The following is a 17500-nucleotide window of genomic DNA, read 5'->3' on the forward strand; positions in this document are numbered from 1 at the left end:
TAGTAGTAGTAGTAGTACTAGAAGTAGTAGTAGTAGTAGTAGTAGTAGTAGTAGTAGTAGTTGTTGTTGTTGTTGTAGAAGTTGTAGTAGTAGTAGTAGTAGCAGCAGTAGTAGTAGTAGTAGTAGAAGTAGTAGTAGTGGTAGTAGTAGTTGTAGTAGTAGTAGGAGTAATGATAATAGTGAAAGTAGCAGCAGCAACAGTAGTAGTAGTAGTAGTAGTAGTAGTAGTAGTAGTAGTAGTAGTAGTAGTAGTAGTAGTAGTAGTAGAAGTAGTAGGAGGAGGAGGAGGAAGCTACTATGAAACTGTGTGTTGGGGGGGGGGGGGGGGGGGAGGGGGGAGGAGGAGTCCCTGCAGAGTGTTTTGAATGGGCAAGATGAGGAGTGTATGTGCGATTGTCGAATCTTCGCGAAAAGTAAAGAAAATAAAATAAACAAAACCAAAAAATAAATAAATAAAAATAAATATAAAATCAAAAACTGTCGGGTATTCTTGTTCTAATCGCTGTACAATTACTTCCCCCAGCGTAGAGGACATATTATGATTTTGAAATTTAGTCTCAGACTACGATATTTACACCTGCTAAATCGCGGGTGTAAATTTCACCCGTTTAGTCCCTCGTTTAGTCTAAGACTTCGCGTAGTCCGGCTTCATGAATATCTTACAACGCCTTTTAGTCTGAGACAACGGATTTAGTCTGGGACTATCGTCGTAGTCCTGCTCCATGAATCAGATCCCAGGAGAGTGAAGAATGCTGCGAAAACATGTCTTTGGAGATTCTGATATCGCTTTTGTCAGATTAAGTACACAGTGGTTGATGGATTTTCGGCCTCATACAGTCCGCTCCAAATCCAAAATTAAGTTTTAATTAACTAGACTATTGAAAATTAAATGCTATCCATACCGTTAAAGATGAGAGATGTTGTATTCAGGCCATCGACCGATTTGCAAATGTTAATTTAGGTTTGTTTCATTTTGTTTCTGAGTAGTCGATTGTTCGTTTGTTTTCGTTTTACTTTGTTTGTTGTGTTTGTCTCCATTTTTTGTATGTTTATTTGTTTTTTTTTTGTTTCTTCAGTTGTTTTGTTGTGTTCTGTTGTGTTATTTTTTTAATTTGGAGGGTGTTGTTTTTTGTGTTTTTTAATTTTTTTAAATTTTAATTTTTTTTTTAATTTTTTTTTTTTTTTTTTTTTTGGGGGGGGGGAGGGTGTTTGTTCGGGGTTTTTTTTCGTTTTTTTGTTTGTTTTTTTTTTGTTTTTTTTTGGGGGGGTTCTCTCTTTATTTCTTATTCTTTCCAGAGGGATATATAACAAGCAGTTATTGAAATGTTGTCCCGTTTTGTTTTTTTGGGGGGTTTTTTTTTGGTTTGTTGTTTTTTACAACTCCAAGTTATTCCCCAAGGGTATTTGAAAGTACATTGTCTTTAAGAACCCAAGAGACAAATAGCTCAAATTTCAATTTGAACTTTGTAGCGAGTCATGGACAATTAGAATAGCACACTACTTTTAGACTAGAATCTAATTTAGCTTTGTTAATTATCAAAGTATCCATTTACTGGTAAGGTTGAAGACAAGATATCTGACCACGCTAAATATGTGGTCTGATGGCTTTGTGGTCTCCACGGTCAGGTCGCTTGGAACCATCCTACATATACATGAACATGGGGTCGTGCTGTCATTTTTGTACTGTATCCTATTAATTGGCTGACATTACTTTTCTGGTAATCATTTTAAAAAGCTAGTTTGTGGATTGTTATTGTTGAATATTATAATTTACGTCTTCCTCACCTTTCAGGATTGAGAGCTGTCATTGAGCGTTGATTTAGCTGAGTATGGTCTGCTGTCATCTCGAGTCTTTGAGGGGTAAGCTTACTTTTGCCCAATTCACTTAGCTTGTTCAAGAAATATATCGGCAATATTTGACTTCACGTTCAACTCATCTCGTACTTTTTTTTTTAATGGAATAATTCGGTATAGAGCAAATTCGGATTTGTAAAACAGAATTTTGTTTCAAAATCGAATACAATTAGGACATACAATATTTTTAAAAAAGCGAAAGTTGTAGTCATTTGGATCTAGCATGACTTTGAGATCCCTTGGTAAAATAATGGTAATCTATTACGAAGACAAGCGGATATTGGAATAGTTGATGATTGACGCGAAGGTAACAAAACGGTGATGGCGGAACTCGTGGTTCCGTCGTTCGTCCGTCATTCTTTAACTACCAGTGTGACGTCACATCCTCCTCTTTTCAATGACAGAATCAATGCCTCATCAACTCCATTATCATATCAGAGGGGAAGGCCTTTCAAACCAGGGTTTCATATTATTTTGTAACTATACATCACTAATAATATCGCGTCTTTCTCTCTCTCTCTCTCTCTCTCTCTCTCTCTCTCTCTTCTCTTCTCTCTCTCTCTCTCTCTCTCTCTCTCTCTCTCTCTCTCTCTCTCTCTGTCTGTCTCATTTTTCTCTCCCTCTTTTGTATTGATGTTGTCTATTTTGGTCGTTATTTCTCAAAGTACAGCTTGTTAGAATATCGGATTCTGTTTCTGTTCTTTTTCGATTCACTTTTGTCTTTTTTGGTATAACTAATCGTTTAATATAATACATTTCTTGGTTCGAATGGTTGGATGACGTAACTGAATAAATAATTATCTATTATGACTGAGATTAAAACGCATGGGATGAATTTCTTTTTCTTTCTTTCTTTTTTGTTTTTAAAGGGCGACTTTTCATTTTCTGATCATATTTTTATTAGTCATTCCTGAATGATGGATCGACAAAAACTTCTTCTACCACATCCCAAACATTACGAAATGGCTTTGAATATAAATCACTCCGTAGATTAAGTCCAGTCACTTGATGATGGCTTTTGTCGCCTCTTGGAAGCCTTGACTTGTCCCTAGAGAATTGAAAGACCAAATCATTTGGTTTGTCTACGGAAAAGGATTGACCAGTGACAATTAACGATATCTTGAAATATATACTTCCGTCTTGATGTCCAACGCTGTAAATATTTTTTTTTAACGATTTGTTCAAATGTCGTAACATTTCTTTCCTTTCTAAAATGGTTTCCGAAACTAATATGACAATGACAACCATATTTCTCCCACTTTAATTCTGTGCATGTGTACCAGCCACAATGTATTGGGAAATTAGAAAACATAAAATTAAGATTCAATCTTTTCTTTTATACTACAACAATTCACTAAACAATTACCCTTGCAATTGTCTTTGAACATTATTGGATGCTGTATAAATTTTCTAGATAATAACAAAAATCATCCGGCTCAATGTAGAAGATTGTTTAATGCAGTGTGGGTTTTGTTTGTTTTTTGTTGTTGTTGTCTTTTTTTTTTGTTTTTTTTTTTATTTGTTTGTTTGTTTGTTTGGTTTTTGTTTTTCCTGGATGGCTTGGTTTTAATGGGTAAGGTCTTAAACCACTGACCACCCCCACGTGGGGTAGCACTCTTATCCGTAATCCATAGTCACTACAGTGAATATAATATATGCATAGCTATTTGTATATTGTATATTGCGGATTTTAAAACGATTACATTAGCTTTATCTTCAGTTTTAAAACCGACTGTTTGATTTGATTCTCATCGTAGTCTTTCATTTTAAGAGCACAAACTTGCCTCCAACACCTGTGCCTGAAGTCAAATTTACAAAGATGCGAGAAAGCAAAACAGATGTCGTTTTTTCCCCCATTCTTAGGTCATCGTGCCACCTTTCCAATCACCATTACATCAAATAATGGAATCTAATATTTTTCTTAAATTCTTCACGCCACTAATTAGTGATTATGCTGATATCAACTTTTGAATTGGACGTTCTTGATATTTTGGTCTAATTATCGTGAGATGTTCATACATGTAATCTTTTTGTACATCACAATGTGTTTTAATTGAAGCTGTCGTGTCCGTTCACTTTGTTTCGATTGTCTCTCAGCATCATGTCCTTACCGTTTACATTCGCACAAACAGACTGCCTCTTGGAGACAAAAGCTTCTTCTAAGAACAAGCTTGTTACAAAAGGGTCTTGATTAAGCTAACGATGCGACATGCGCCTTAGAAAGATCTCTTAATTAATATTGTAATCACAGTCATTCTCACCCAACTGTGGAGACCATAACGATAGTATTGTGGCTTGCCTATGTTTTGTAATATTTTATTATTTTTTTAAAAAAATGTATCGTATATTATGGTAAAAATCTTCACAATTCTCCAATATCACCCAAAAAAATCAAAGCATTGAATGAAAAGGATTAAGCATACTGTATCACAAACTCAAAAACGTGTAAACAAATGTCATTTGAGCAGTTGAATATAATCTATGCAAATCACCACTTACAAGTGCTTGGAGTTGATACGACATAACATTTTGCATTATGAATTTGAAACAGTTGAATAACGATTGTCCGTTGAGAGAATTGATCCAGTTATTTTGTGTATTTTTTTTATGATTCTTAGTATGAAAATTCGCTTTATGCTCTTTGTCGTTTTAGCGCTTACCGCTGGTATATTTGTCCCGTAAGGAATTATGCACGACGTTATCATCCATAATTCCGTTGAGACTCATCTACTGTGCCCTTTCTATGTAATCACTCAGTTGTCACATATTATTATTAAGTACATATTACTCGTTATGGCTTGATGTTGTAATTTACCGGCAGGCATTATAAAAGTGTGAACGCGCTCTGATGTCATTCTACCCTTGTACCCGATGAAGAGAAGTCAATATCACATCAGTAAAGCTTGAAAGATTTGAAAATGTGGATATAGCTCGGACACATTGTGCCTGCTCCTGCCGTACTAAATGTTAGATGAATGATTTGTGTATTATTTTTTCGCGCCAGCAAACTATTTCCAATGTTTTTTGGGTTTTTTTCTATTGATTCCAAGTAAGCACCATGTTTAGGTGATGTGAAATAAAGGGCTTTGTCCCGACGGGAGTAATGAATGGGATGGGTGCCGACATGAAATATTATTTTATGAGATTAATATGTCATAGCTTCCTATTCTCTTTGTTCGTTCCATGTCGTGTGATGTATCGGTTGTTAGCATATCCACAAATGACCTAGTTTTTAGCAGTTGCTAATTGTACCCACAATTTGGTGTCTTTCTGACCTTATACGCTTTACCTTTAGGCTTCCAGATAATGGTCAACTGTCTGTGACTTTCCCGTGTATAATCGCGGTAAAATGTGCCTTTTCTCTCCTTTTTTTTGGGGGGGGGGGGAGATAAGATTGCTGGTAAAAGACGCATAAAAACGACTTTGGCATCAAGAGGAAATACTAATGGGGAAAAGATCAACCCATTAAAAATACATTTTTTTTTTTTTAAACTCGACTCTACGAGGACATTTACATAGAAGGACTGAACATTTTACTTAACTCATATAATTGTCCAGTACCAGAAAACCTGGTATACAGATACACATTCTACCTATAGATTATGAGATACTCAGCAAAGCAGGAATGAAAAAAAAGGCCATAAACAAAATGGCAAGGCCCAAACAACATCCTGCTGAAGCAATAAAGACGGATCCTGTTACAATTGTAGAAATTCTGTATCATATCATTTTTTAAATATGGGAAGATGACCTAGTTTCTAAGGTTTGGAACGGGGGTCTCTTCATAAAACTAACCAAGAAAAAGGATTCACAAGACTGAAAAAAAAAACTACAAAGGAATAATGCTGCTAAAATCGCTAGGCGCGCTGCAAACATTCTGAGCTGGACAATTTTTTGAAAGAATGAGACCAGTGGTAGAGGCCATTCTTTGAGATCACCAATCAAAATTTCGACTTGGCAAAATGGGGATTCTATTGCCATTGCTCACATTGTCATCGATCAGACACTGGTGGGGACTCGTCACTGTAAACAAATGGTATCGGTTACAAAAATGTCTTTGGTAGCATTTATTTAAATGTCTTATGGAAACTTATAGACCACCGCAATAAGATTGTTTTATTTAATTAAGATCACTTGCAAGGGAATGGAATGTAGACTGCTCTTTCATGGTAGACAAAATCAGTAAGCTTTTTTGTGTTAAGACTGGAGTTCTTCAGGGCGCGTTGTTTGCTTTCTTCCAGTTTGTTCATCATTGCTATTGATTGTATTTTGAGGACCTCACAAATATAAAAGCCAACGGCATACATAGAACTATCTGGTAAAAACTATAATATCTAGATTTTGCAGACGACATCGCGTTGATTTCAAATGTGTACTCACCAACAGATGATAAATAAGACCGATGCATTTGCTGCAACATGACCAAGAGTTGGTCTTAACGCAAATAAGACAAAGGCCATGGTTCTATGAATAGGAGATACCAAAAGCAGACCACTTAAGATATGAAACGAGATCCTAGAACTGAGCCTTTCACACATCTTGGCAGTTTATTTTATATTTTAGCTCAAGAATCGGTAAAGCTCTTCCCGCTTTTTAAGTCCATAAATCAGTCTGGAAAATCAAATATTTCTCAATCTGCCTGCAATATCACAAGACATGTTCCTTCGTTGTGTTAAAGAGGAAGAAGACCAAGCAGGTCAAGAAATAGTAAATGACAAAGTATATTGAAGGGAGCTAAGCGGGAACGACAGGAGAGGACAGCCCGGGAAAGAGTTATTGAATCATCATCAATGTCTTACGTTCCAAACAGGTTTAAATAAGTCTGGTTCCGACTTGACCTTCTTTCTCTAAAGTTTCTTAAAGTAGTCCTTCAGAGCCACAAGGGGGCCCATGGAGCCGGAGTTTATCACGGTTTCTAAAGCCTTAATAAAATAGGATTTTATCAATTCATTGCTATCCGCTTGATGGGACGCGCCTTTTGCAAAGTACTTTACGACAGATTTAACAGATCCAGCTATTGCTGGAAAGAGTTATTGAATCATCATCGATGTCTTACGCTCCAAACATGTTTAAGTAAGTCTGGTTTCGACTTGACCTTCTTTCTCTAAAGTTCCTTAAAGTAGTCCTTCAGAGCCACAGGTAGTCCTTCAGAGCCACAAATAGTCCTTCAGAGCCACAAGGGGGCCCATGGAGCCGGAGTTTATCACGGTTTCTAAAGCCTTAATAAAATAGGACTATATCAATTCATCGCTATCCACTTGATGGGACGCGCCTATTGCAAAGTACTTTACGACAGATTTAACAGATCCAGCTATTGCTGGGTGAACAGCGGAATCAGAAAAAAAAATCTCGACTTCATCAGGGATCGATATTTGGTCACTTTTGCTTATGAGGCAAGTGCTCTACTTCCTGGGCTATCAAAGGTTTCTTTATTATTGTTTTGTGGCCGAATTACCATGGGATTCTCATATATTGTCTCATATGATATTGGCTTTCTTCATATGATCAACCGTTAATCTCTATCTCTCTCTCTCTCTCTCTCTCTCTCTCTCTCTCTCTCTCTCTCTCTCTCTCTCTCTCTCTCTCTCTCGTGCGCGCCCTTCTCAGTATTCTAATACACAAACGTTCTTTCCCCGTCATTATTGTAATGTTTCCCTCATAAACCCCTTACACAGCGTCTACTGTTTGTCTAACGAATTAACTCCACCATCCTCCCTCTCTCTTAAACCCTTTTTCCAAATCTTATCAGTGCCCCCAGCTTCTCCAAGATGATTGGGGAAGTAACGTTGAGGCTCCATCGCCGATCACTAAAATCAATAATCGATACTATAAACCCTTGCTTTCAACCTAATGTATTCAATTTTGCCTCAATTTATTGGTTCACTTTATCAGCAGTATAAAGATTTTGTTATCCTTGTCTTGGATTAAAAAAATAATGCTTATTTATTGTTAATCCAAAAGACGACTAACTTTACGTTCATATAGCTATGTCGTATGTGGTTTGTTTTTTGGGTTTTATTTTTTTGTTTTTTTTTTTTGTTTCATTGTTTTGGGATTTTTTTTATAGATTTATATATATATATATATATATATTATATTATATATATATATATATATATATATATATATATATATATATATATTATATATATATTTTTATTTTATTTTTTTATTTTTTTTGGGGGGGGGGTCTGATTGTCGATTGCTGTTTTTTTTTATTTTATTTTTTTTTTGGTTTTTGTTTTTTGTTTTTTTAGCTGTTGATTGTTTATTGGCCTTTATTTTGGGATGAATAAACAACTTAAATGCGGAAAAAATAGAATATAAGACTTTATCTTGGCAAATGAAATCAGGAAGAAAACGACAGTTTGGTATGAATATAAGAAAACCAGGATCATTCAGCTGAGTTAGTTACGGGCAAAGTGGCTTGTCCAATATTACGGACTTGATCATTTAAATAAAACCGGTTGCCTCTTAGCTTCAATGGGCACAATCTTTCTTTATTTTCAATCGGAGGCAATAGTCAGATTGGTTGTTTTCGAGTAAGTTTTTTAACCATCTCAAATGCTTTGTTCAATTTAGGACCTTAATTAATATAATGAAGAACATTCCCCTCAAAACCTTATCTCTAACGCCACATATCAAAAGACCTTCGTCGCTTTCTTTTTCTTCAGGAATTTGGTCATGGTTCGTTCTTGTTCTTGCGGATTTCTTTCAAATGCTTTATCAACATTAAAGGATGTTTTTCATTCTTTGTCCAGTTAATACAGAGGATATGAAGCAAAAGCATAAACCGAATCGTTGACTCGCATTCCGAAACAGGAAAACGAAAGCAAACTCTTAATTTTGGGAAAAGCTGTGTGCTCCTTTATTAGAAACTCAAAAGGGAATTAAATAATCGATTTTTTATTGAAATAACTATGTACTTAACGTATTATATAACACGAACTTTCCTCTATCGATTCCCCATTTCTATGAATAATCTGGAGTCAGACGGATTTTCTTTTTCCCAGAAGTAATTACCCCTAACAAAGGATCGCTCATGAAAACCCTTTTTTAATATAATATAGGATAATCCTTTCCATAGACGTTATGCTTTTCAAATCAATGCAAAGGTTAAAGCATGTGTGTTGGCTTCGCTTCGGTTTTCAATTGTGGCAGTTATATTATGGAGTCTAGTATAGTTGATAGCAAATGGTCTGAAATTTCAAAGAGGTCGAGTATTTCCATCTGAACACATGACATCATAATATAGTTTGTACGCACTATTACACGTTGTAATATTATTACATAATAATATATTTTATTGGCATGTCTCTTGACATTTATTAGTTTTGGAGTTTTTAAAAATTCGTACTTCAGAGAATTATATGAGAACGAATTAAAATTGAAATATACAAAGTTTTGTAATTTGTTACAGTTGCGTGCGTACATGTAGCCATTTCGCCTGTATATATAAGATCATGTTGTTGATAAAATGGAAAAGTTAACATCTTTTTTAGACATTACATTATTATCTGCGTACTTTCTGAAAGTGCAAAAGGGGGAGGAGGGATATATTTATGCTGACTTTTCAATAAGATCGGATTGATAGAATGGACGCTTTTTTATAATTTCCCAGTAAAAATGTTATACGTTTTCGCCATTCTCCATTTTCTTTATTATGATTCATCAATTCATCCAACTTGTTGCATGGAAACAGTTGTTTCCATTTCATACTTTAGAAATCCAACTTCTTGTACTCTTACATTATACACCACTGGACGTAGACATGCTCTCATTCATATGTTAAATTGCATAATTTGTCTTACCAAGAATACAAAGCCGGGGTTATAGTTGTCACTCATCTAGTCATTCATCACGATCACTGATGTGCGACAGAAGTGGCCGAGACGATAGGGCCAAAGCTTTTTTTTTTTTTTTTTTTTCTTATTTTTGGACAACACCCGTCTGCGGAAAAAATTGACCATACAGTGGATTCGAAATAGAATAATGATTTAAGCACATGGTCCCCATAATAGACTCATAGATAACCAAGCCTCTCGGACAGTCGTCATAATGTAAACAATGGCAGTGATTGGTAAACATAGCGAACTACACAGTTTTTACTATCGATGGTATGTGTCTAGGGAAAATACCCTCTGTTTTACCGCTTGATCAACAGAACAAACACAGAAAACTATGTGTAAACTAATTAAACGTTTACAATCTTGTGATAACTAGTCAACCCATTTGGCTATTATTAGTATTATTAGTATTATAAAAACAATAACAATGATTAGACAGAGGTCGATTTCATTCACATCATTGTTTATAAACAACCAACTATGTTTGTTCTAACACATGTGAAGGTGTGTCACAATTTCCATGTTTTGATTGGTCAAAAATCTACTGGTTAATTGACATGGGCCCCTTCAGACTATTAAATCTTTGGACCCGTTAAAAAAAAGAGCAAGGAAAAAGTTTGATCGAGACGAACATTTTTATCAAAGAGATTGAAACTTGGTTACAAAATCGACGGAGATTTCTTCAGAGAATCCTTCAAGAGAGGCATATTATATTACATCATTTGCATGCATCGTTGGAAAAAAATACATCGGTTTTAAAGATGACTATTTTTAAAGACAGTTTTATAACGTTAGCCGCATATCCGAAAGTTGAATTTCGATCAACACAAATTGAATTATTCCTTAGTCGTTTTCATTATATTTTTGGAACAACTCTTGTAGCTCACAAGTCATGTCAACTGCTCGGTGTTTTTATTGGGTGTTTTTTTTTTATACATTGCCCCGTTATTCATCACGGTCTTTTGATTGGGTGTCATAGATAGATGATGTATTGGGGTTTAAGTATAAAGATGTGCAGCGCGATGTGATTCATCTGGTACTTAAGTAATTACATGGGTTATCCACACATTGATCAATTGAAATAGATTGTTGGACAGGAGAGGTCAGAATTGTTTATGGTTTATAAAGCGTTTATATTGATAAAGCATCTACCGATGTATATTTACTGTTCTTAAGACAAGTTCAGATATTTGCGGATTGTGAATAACAACCGTGATTTATTGGTAACTCGGAGAGAATGTTATTCATTACGTTTCATATTCATTCTAAATAAAATCATTCCATGACTTTTTGAGAAAGTAACTTTGGAATTCGACTTATAAAAAATCTTCTGACGTCTAAATTCGAATTTTATAAAGGCAAACTCTCTAAAGATATTCTTGGAAAAAACGGTTACGTCATGGCCCCAAAATCTCTCGTGTATTTAATATTGCTATTGGCATCTAAAAGCGTTGCATAGAAACAGTTTCTTATTGAATGGTCAATGTCTCTTGACTTTGTTGTAAGGCGAGACACTTTACTGCTTGACCATTGCTTGCAGGCATTTGGATAGGACACTGGTCTCTCTAAAATTCACAAAAATAAATCGTCTTTTGAAAAAGCAAATTTGCCACTCTTCTTTATCTGGTTCCGTTTTCTATTAAAAGTATTTTCATATTTTATGTGTCGTTCGAGAAAATGTAAGGGGTGATTACTTTACTCTAATTCGAATATCTTCAGCAAGCTTATATTATTATTATTATTATTATTATTATTATTATTATTATTATTATTATTATTATTATTATTATTATTATTATTATTATTATTATTATTATTATTATTATTATTATTGTTTTGTTGTTCAAAAGAAATCAATCCGAATAAGAAATTTCGTTGGAACTCTGCATGTCAAGTGACCAAAAAGATTCGCCATCCCGAGGCGGCCTGTCACTAGTATTTTGTGTGGAATAAAAAAACAACACTTTTATATTTATAGTGTGATATGCACTAAACGTACTCAAAGTGCTTTACAAGGGGTCACTAGCCAGAAGCAACACTTAACATGTATGATGACGAGACGCTTGCCTGTCAGGCGAAATTACAATTTAGAGTGTTACTTTGTTGTGTCCCAATAATCGACAGTGCAGTTTTTACAGAGATGTGTTAGAAATTACTTTTCTCTTAATGGTTATGTTTCTGTCTGGCTTTCTTATGATTTTTATAAGTCTATCGTAAGAAACAAATTTTGAAAAAACACAGGAGCAAGAGTGTACAGGTGAAATTTACTCCCAAAAATTGTTCAGGTGGAATACGATGTAATGCAATTCATAGCTCATTATTGATTACATATCCTGGCCCGATGTCGCCCCCCCCCCCACCCCCACCCCCAAACCCTTTTCCGAATACATTTCTTTTCAGGAATTATATTTTTGGTTTGTTATCTCGTCCAGTTTGGACCCATTTTCATGCCAGGCAGATTCTATATTATGAACGTTAACTTGTCACTTACAGAGAATGAGCCTTGTCTTTGAGCGCCTTACCTTGCGTTAGTGTTGTGGTTAAGGGGAGATAGATAACGCAAATAAATTGTTAATATTATATCGTCGTATTTATAACGTCAAATGAGGTCAAGGTTACAATTATCGTATCTTTGGCGAAATGATATTATAAAGGGGTTAACTAGTTATTCAATCTGACTTGGTTTTGAAAGCACACGAAGCCTGTCATTCGTTATGTCACGGCGCCCTGGGTGTGCTTTTTATGCTTCAGGTATGTTAAATGTATTATCATGATTATTATTATTATCATCGTCGTCGTCGTCATCATAATTCATTCTTTCATTCATTATTGTTATCAATATTGTTATTATTTCATTATTATTATTACAATTATTATCATCATCATCATCATCATCATCATCATCATCATCATCATCATCATTATTATTATTATTATTATTATTATTATTATTATTATTATTATTATTATTATTATTATTATTATTATTATTACTATTAATAATAATAATATTATTATTATCATTATAGTTATTATTATTATTATTATTATTATTATTATTATTATTATTATTATTATTATTATTATTATTATTATTATTATTATTATTATTATTAGTATTATTATTATTATTATTATTATTATTATTATTGTTATTATTATTAAACAAGGACAGCGACAGCATCAGCAGCGAACGCATTATTAACCGTAGGCATAGCAGCTATTGTTTCAACGTATATATAAATACAACAGTGGTTACTTGTAGGGGGCGTGTAATGAGCGGTCCTTTTAGTTAAAAGAAATATTTGGTCAATATGTAAGTAATGTCAAAGGGAAGATTTTGTTTAGCCTACATTAAAAAAAAAATTGAGTTGCTCTGCTATCTGTGACTTGATTTATGCATCATTTCGGAATGTCTGATGTTGGCGGAACGGACGCCATGCTTTCGCCTATAATTCACTCTATCCACGCAAAGCCTTAGCCCCTATCGTCGCTGGTATCTCTTATTCATTGCTGATTTTTATCCTATATGTTATGATAATTACTCTTATGTGCATGGTGACCTGCGTTATGTGCTATCATTACATGCAGGATATTATGATATTGTTATAAATGCAGTAATCTCCACCCCTCATTCTCTCTCTCCCCTTCCCGCCTCCCCTTCCACCCACATGGACACACACACGCACACGCACACACACACACACACACACACACACACAAAACACACATTCGCACACACTGAAGCTTACGCATGCATCAAGCTTTGCATGTGTTATGCAACGAGTCTTGATTTATCCACAATACCAGATATGACTCGATTATAATAATATTATGTATCCTGCATAATTTCGTATTAAAATACGTGTATCATTCGAATCCTTGGATTTCATTGGTGCCCTTCGGTAAGTTGATTGTCTCATGTTTTGTGAACGTTTGTACAGAATAATAATAATAATAATAATAAATGGCATTTATATAGAGATTTACCCCGTTGTTACAGGCTCTAAGCGCTTTACATTGATATATAACAAAACATATTACAGTAAGACAAGTTTGATGGAAACTTGATACGAATTCAATTTAACAACAAAATATGAAAATAGTATTGCAACATTATGACGTAAAAAGGTAAACCTTTAAGCGAGATTTGAACGTTGTCAACGAATCCGAGCATCTCACGTGTGATGGGAGAGAGTTTCAAAAATGGGGGGCCGAAAATTGAAAAGATTGTTCACCTATTTTAGCAATGGCTTAGGTTTGACAAGGATTGATTGATCATTGCTTGACCTCAAGTTTCTATTGGGGACATATATTATATGTTTAGAAGGTCTTTAATATAGGAGGGACTGTTGGTGCTCAAGGATTTGTAGACAACAGTACAAATCTTATAAGCAAGTCCTTTTTCCACAGGAAGCCAATGTAACTCACGGAGAAGGAGAGTTGCTGACGGGTATTTTTTGTTATCGCGTACAATGAGTCTGGCTGCGTTATTTTGAGCAACATGAAGTTTGCTAATTTTGTCTTAAGTTAAATTCGCCCAAAGGGAGTTACAATAGTCCAATTTAGATAAAACAATGGAATTAATTAAACGTTCTGCTACATGCTTCGGAATTAAATTACAATTGTGCTTTTTTTTTTTTTTTTCATTTCTATGTACATAGATTGTATGTTTTTATTCACGTGGCTTGTCATGGAAAGATCTTTATCAATGATGACGCCAAGGTTTTTTGCTTTGTTTGAAAATTCTATTGTGCTATTTCCGAGAGTAATAGGTGATTTATTTGCCTGTTTGAGGATACTCGGCCTTCCACACATTAAAACCTCAGTTTTACTATCATTTAATTTTAACTTATCATGGTACATCCAAGATTTACTCTCATTAAAACAGCTCGTAATTCGTTGTATTAAGAACTGTAAATTACTAAGGGGTGCTGAATCATATATTTGCGTATCATCTGCATAAAAATGATAACTCAGATTGAATCTGGATATCACGCTAGAAAGGGGCTGCATATATACAGTAAAAAGGACAGGGCCAAGAACAGAGCCTTGTGGCACTCCAAAGTTTAGTAAAACTTGTTCTGACTGAACACCATTCACCACGACAGTCTGTCATTGATCCTGTAAATATGATGTAAACCATGTAAGGGCAATTCCTTTTATGCCGAACGTATTTTCTAGTCTTCTTAACAAAATGTCATTGTCAATGTGTCAAAGGCAGCTGAAAGATCTAAAAGGCATAATACATTGATATTGTTAGCATCAGCAATACATAACAAGTCATTGAAGATTTTAAGAAGCGCCGTTTCACTACTGTGTTGATGTTTGTAGGCTGACTGAAAGGGTTGTTCCAAACTATTGTTCTTAAGATGAGATGTTAATTGTGTAAGAACTACCTTCTCCAAAAGTTTTGACAAAAAAGGTAAATTTGATTTAGAAGGAGCGAAATTGACATCATTCAGCTCTTCGGTATTGTTTTTAGACAGCCATTTTTGTGATTTCTTCTCACTAAACTATATCTATCAGACTATAAACGTTCAAGGTGACACATAGTTTTATGTGTTGGTAAATTATTTTACCTAAACGCATAGCATCAAGATTGTTTTGAACACGATCACTGTCATAGTCGTCTAATTTAGTTCATTAATTCAATTATATGTTTGGGGGGGGGGGGAATAATTCGTCTTTCTTCCACTGTGGAACGATGTGACCCTTTCTTAAGAGGTGATAAAGGTACAGTTTTAAGAGGTGCTCTTTAGCCGTTGGTTAACCGCCCAGCTTTTTTTGTACTTGAGTTTTTGTAAACTAACCGAAATGTGATAACATTCAAACCAGCTTTCTAAACTCGTTATTAAAGTGTGTTTTAATCAATCTTTCAAATGTTGATCACGAAATTTTGGCTCCAATTATTTTAGGACTTCGTGAGCATCTCTAAGTCATTAATACTTATTGAAAATGAAACTTGATGCCAGACTACATAATTTTAAGGATTTTGATGTATCAATTAATCCACGACAGGGCAAAGTGTTTATTTTTAAAGTTAACTAATGCGACCACAATCTTACTCAGATTTTCAAGTAGGCAAGGCTGCGTAAGAGGACAATGTTTGTTTACAATATAAGTTGATTCACTGATTTCAGTAAAGCCTCCTCCCAACCCCCGTTTAAATTCTTAAACATTTTTCACATAGAGGTTGTGTCCACAATACGTGTGATGGTGATGTATAAATATCATTCATTTATGATAACACTTTCTCAAGATTGCGAAATATCTTGGACAAATTGTCTCAGAGGATATTTGTGGATTGTTCGTTCATTATATGAAAAGAAGTTTTAATTAAGCACGTAAAGAAAGGATGGATTGTCGACACACGTTTTAATTTACCGTCTTAGTGGTATTGATATGTGCGAAACAAAATTGGAAACATTCAAGTGGAGAGAGAGAGAGAGAGAGAGAGAGAGAGAGAGAGAGAGAGAGAGAGAGAGAACATAAACGATTATAATAGCAGATTCATGTGCAACGCACAATTGAGCAAAGGAAATTATCATCAATCTGTGATCATTGATCGTAAAAATCGATATATCATCGTTTTATTGAATTGAGACTCTCGTTAGTCCCCAACAATAAATTTTGGAGGAAGACTTAAACATGAAAAATATCGGGATCCAATGTCACTGATGGTTAATGAAAGACAGAGGGAATTGTATTCTGTGCGCGCGCGCGCGTGTGTGTGTTTATGTGTGTGTGTGTGTGTGTGTGTATTTTGGTCTTTTGTTTTGTTATTGTTTTGTTTTTTTTGTGGGGGGGGGGGGGCGGGACGTTGTTATTGGGTGTTGTTTTGTTTTTGTTTTCGTTTTTTGTCGTTTTGTTCTTTTCAATTGCTTTTTTTTTTGTTGTCTATTTTTTTTGTTCTTTTTTTTTTTTTAACTATTTTTTTTAGGGGGGGGGGATATTTATTCGTTTATATTTGTTTGTTTGGTTGGTTTGGTGTGTTTTGTTTTGTACAGTTGTCTTTTCTAATTTTCGTTTTGCTTTTCTTTCTTTCAAAAAATCTTTTGTTGTCAAATTTATTAAAGCCTGCTGTGACGAACGATTTTCTTTCACTGCGTGATTTCTTTATCATTTGTCAGCGTCTCATTCAAAACCACTTCAAATTTAATGGACAATATATATTTGCCATGGGAAATTAATACCTCGAGTTGAAATACTCAAAACGTGGACAGATTTTTTTCTACAGTTAAGCTAATGTGAATATACACTCTTCCACCCAATGTATAACGGGACGCTAAATCCTACTCCTCACTTCCTGCTTTAGGTTTATTCACCAGTTCAAATATGCATATCTCCTGCTAATTACCCTTTCCAAACAAGACTCCAACGTGCATATGCCCTGAGGTTCTCGTCTCGTTCAGAGTAGCTAAAATTGCACTTAACGTTATCTCTTCCCGCCATAGTTCTTAACCAAAAGCATCTGAATATCATTGGCTATCTAAAACATGAACATTCTTCTGATTGGCTATCCTCATAATTCCTTTACTTTACAAAACCAAATTCATCTCTGAATCAATCACACACACGCTAAGAATCCCAAGAAAGAAGAACTATCCCTCCAATTTCAAACTTGTAAAAGTTTTAACTTCTCTCGGTTGAAGGTAAAATGAATTATTGGTTAACATTCAAAGTGGAACGAGATATTACTGTGAATTCAATGCTTAATCTTCCATTACTATTATAATTTGTGTATATTTTAATTATGTTTCATTCTATGGATGTTCGTAAGTTGGAATACTTGTACA

At 34.6% G+C, this 17500-nt stretch overlaps 1 protein-coding gene across 8 annotated transcripts in view; it reads left to right on the forward strand.

The window, feature by feature from the left end:
* LOC144966599 (zinc finger CCCH domain-containing protein 10-like) overlaps positions 1 to 17500 on the forward strand; it is a 118069-nt gene that overhangs the window by 44699 nt on the left and 55870 nt on the right. For 2 of the 8 annotated variants that reach the window (XM_078903294.1, XM_078903298.1), the window contains exon 3: positions 1793 to 1860. The exons of 3 other annotated variants lie outside the window; for them this stretch is intronic. The gene's annotated coding sequence lies outside the window, so the exon portion shown is untranslated. Of the gene's footprint in view, positions 1 to 1792; positions 1861 to 13431; positions 13607 to 17500 lie in introns of those variants that run through there. 3 more of the 8 variants (XM_078903301.1, XM_078903302.1, XM_078903296.1) reach the window with 3 other exon arrangements.

Source organism: Berghia stephanieae, chromosome 2 (genome assembly GCF_034508935.2).
Source record: "Berghia stephanieae isolate SIO BIC M18660-M18661 chromosome 2, UCSD_Bste_1.3, whole genome shotgun sequence".
Lineage (NCBI taxonomy): Eukaryota > Metazoa > Mollusca > Gastropoda > Nudibranchia > Aeolidiidae > Berghia > Berghia stephanieae.